We start from the raw sequence: 4092 nt of genomic DNA on the forward strand, positions 1-4092 counted from the left end.
CTGGTAGGCCATCTGCTCCTGCTGCCTTATTATTCTTCAGCCGGTTTATTGCTGTCCTTACCTCATCTTGGCTGGGCGGTATACATTCAATACCATCATCTGGGATTGGATCTGTGGTATCTTCGCCGTCTTCACTGCTATCGGATACCAACAGTTTGGAAAAATGTTCTTTCCATATCCTGAGCACACTATATGTATCAGTTACCAAATTACCTTGTTGATCTCTACAGGAGGATATTCCTTTACCAAAGCCATCAGTTTGATGCTTCACTCTTTGGTAGAATTTTCGGACTTCGTTGTGTCTCCTGTACATCTCCATTTGTTCACACTCCCTATTTTCCATTTCTCTCTTTTTCCTGCGGAAAAGACGTTTCTCCTCTCTCCTTTTCTCCCGATACCTCTCACGTGCGCTACGCGTTGCTACTGATTGTAAAGTAGCCCTATATGCCGCATTTTTTTCTTCGGTAGCAGCACGGCACTCCTGGTCATACCACGGATTCTTTGGTGGAGGTCTCTGGTATCCAAGTACTGATTTTGCGGCTGTTTGCATGGAGTGGGCAATATTTTGCCATTGTGCTGATATGTTATCGGGACGAAAAGCGCTATCATTAAGCAATTGGGTCAGTTGAGTGGAATATGCTGTGGCTATCTGTTGTCTTTGCAGCTTACCGATGTCTTACTTTCGTGTTGTGTCTGTTCGTACTTTGTTTGCTACGTTTAAGCGGGTGCGTACCTTTGCTGCAACAAGGTAGTGGTCCGAATCAATGTTTGCGCCACGGAACGATCGTACATCCAATACGCTCGATGAATGTCTTCCATCTATCACAACGTGATCAATTTGATTTATTGTTCTTTGGTCTGGAGACAGCCAAGTGCCCTTATGAATATCGAGATGCTTAAATCTGGTACTGCTAACTACCATGTTTTTTGCCGCTGCGAAGTCTATCAGCCTCATTCCATTGTCTGATGTTTCACTATGTAGACTGAATTTCCCAACTGTTTGTCCAAAGATATTCTCCTTTCCAATTTTGCGCGACTAACTGCTTTTTTAAGATATTGGCAAAATAAAGCGCAAAGCATTGCTTAAAATAATTTTTTTGGTCACATTATAACAAGGGTTTTGTCTAAGGCTGCGGTGAGTTCAGTCGCAGCTAGGCTCAACTCAAGGACCCACGAAACCTTAAGTGAAAACACGAGTGATGACAATTCAATTCTTTATTATAACCCGTTGGTGCTTAGTTTATGATTAACATGTGGATACTTATGTAGTAAATGCAATTATATATGGTGGTTATTCGTCTCAGCTGGGTGGAGCCTTACTGTGAGCTCGTAGTCAATCGTCTTCGGGCGACACGAGAAACAGTGATGTTGGTAAAGTTGTGGTTGTAGCGGTGTTGGCTTGATCGTACCAAGTGGTAGTGGTCGTTACGTTGATGCTTGGCTGTAGTACCCGCACCCAACGACTCGGCTTGTTTCGCTTCTGGGTTTGTAGTCGTGTTGAATCGACTCGGATTGATGTTACTCGGCTTGGTGTAGTTGTGTTGAAACGTCTCGTGTTGATATTACTCGGCTTGGTGTAGTCGTGTTGAAGCGACTCGCGCTGATGCCTTCGGGTTGATGATACTCGGCTTAAGTCCAATTTACATATGCATATTAAATGATTTCGTTTTACGAAATCCTAGAATCAAATGAAGTGTTTACTTCTTTTTTTTTTTTGCGTCATTTGCTTATATATTTATAATTTATCTTCTATTATATATTTGAGCTTGGTGATAAGTGACTGACTGACTGACTCATCATCAACGCCCAGCCAAAACGGCTAAAGCTATGAGCTTGAAATTTTACCAGTAGGTCACTGTTGGGGCAAATGTGCGAGATAAGGCCGGGTTTTAGAAAATTCGTCCTGGAACCACAAAAAATATCAACAACAAAAATCCTTATATTTTGCTATTATATACCGTAAAAAATATTATATACCGTAAATTCTAGGCGCAGGTTTTATCGTATCATTTTATCGTAAACCACTAAATTATAAAACCACATTAGAAGTTTTTCTTCCGTTTCAACAGATGTCGCAATTGTATAGTATTAACGTAATGTAAGCAGTAAAAACCAACAGATCCAGTTTTACGTGTCTGGAGTAATTTTGTTTTCACTTAGCAAATGTCGCCCAACAGATTTTCTTTTTTAAACAAAAAAATTATTACCAACAAATTTGGAAAATTAAATTTTTAATTTAAGATCAAAACAAAATTTTGTTCAATAATGTTAAGTTTTTTACTGTTTAAAATATCAATAAGGCAAAAAAATCAGAAATCGGCCAGAAATAACAACAACAAAAACTGTATGTACTTGATTTATTGGCCTTGGTCTAAATGTGTGCAAATCATATTCCCACGATTTGTTTGCAATTAAGAATTTTTATGGCGTTCTTGGTATATAGAAATGTAGAGTCTATAATTTTTCGTCACCAAATAATTTAGGAAATCAATAATAGACCACAAACCAGAAACAAAATTTGATTTTGTAATTGAAAACGATTTTGGAATATGTGCGTTACGTGAAAAAGTCAGAAAAGCATTATCACAAAGGGATAGGAAAAACCACTGCTCTCCCCGTAAAATATAGGGAAACGAAATTTTACAGAGAAGACTTCAAGCCTTTAAAGTACTTTGATGACGTTATATTTTCTAATAAGACGAACATTATGTTGTATTATTACGAGGGGACCCAAAAAGTATGGCGCAACCATCTTACAACCCTGGAAAATAAAAATGTAATACATACTGAAAACTTCGGAGAACTGTAAGTTATGGTATTGGCATAGACAAACGAATTGTATAGACAAAAGATTACTCATGCTGTGTGCTGTCAACAGACTCAAACCAAAATACTGAATATTTTTCGAAGGCGATTTTTGAGAAAAATGGCAAGATTTTCTTTTACATTTTTATCCGAGGATGTAGATTCCGTCAAAAAGCAAGTTTATAGAATTGTATTTATTGTAGTTTTAATTGAGTTGTTCTGTCAACAAACTCGACGTTAAGAACATTGTTTAGAGCATTCCTTTGTCTATATGTACATTTAATTTGTCTATGGCAAAGGGTTGTATATGAAGCAATGGCTTTAGGTAAAATAAGTTTTCTGAGGTTTATTTGAAGATCTTCTACAACTTATTTAACGACAACGTCAAAATTGTGGTTTTTGGAAGCTGAAAATCAAAAAAGTAAATACAATATAAAATCTACCAAGACAAGAAATTCTAGACGTAAATCTTATTTACAAAAACTTTATGGATTCACCTGAGGAAAAAAGCTGGAAAAAGACCCTCCACTAATATGCGAAACTTAATAAAGATCAATGGGAAAAATACCAATAAAATATGACATTTCGAAATGTATTTTTTCATATCGTGTAAATAGTGTACAGTGAAAAACAAATTTGTGTTTTGAATGATGGTTAATGAATGACTATAATATATTTGATTTCTAAGACGATCCGAAGTCAAATTCGTTCGAATTACTACCAAACGCCTTTCGGTGTAGAAAATGGTTGTTCGACTGGAAACAAAAAACAAACAAAAATAACTCATATATAAACAAAACGTAACTCAGGTAGCAGTTTGAACACATTTGTATTCGTATCGTCTTAACGAAACTGTTCATAAATCTCAGGTGACAATAGCAATATTAAGCATCACAAGTAGTGCAATTGCAAAACGATTGAAGACCAGACTATAAACCGGATTATGGCGGTCTTAAACTCGAGTTGTTTCCGTGCTGTATGAAGGGTTTGATTTTTACGTGTTTTGCAAGATGACCCACGGTGATATATAAAGCTGGGGAAGTTGGTGTTTTAATAAAAAAAATTTGATTTTTTCTTTTGTGTTGTGGTGAATCTATGTTAATGTTATGTAATGGTGAAATTTCCAAAAATTTTGCACGTTTTTACATTCATTAGTAGTATCGATAATTGTCGGTAAAATTAAAATGCTTATAATTTCGATAATTAACGATTTTTTTCGGTAAGTTAACGAAGAATAAAAAGTAGTCGCTAGCTTCTAGCGACAGAAACAGTGATGCCAACTTTTCT

The sequence above is a fragment of the Musca autumnalis genome, unplaced genomic scaffold (genome assembly GCF_047663935.1).
Source record: "Musca autumnalis isolate F117 unplaced genomic scaffold, ASM4766393v1 scaffold_80, whole genome shotgun sequence".
NCBI lineage: Eukaryota > Metazoa > Arthropoda > Insecta > Diptera > Muscidae > Musca > Musca autumnalis.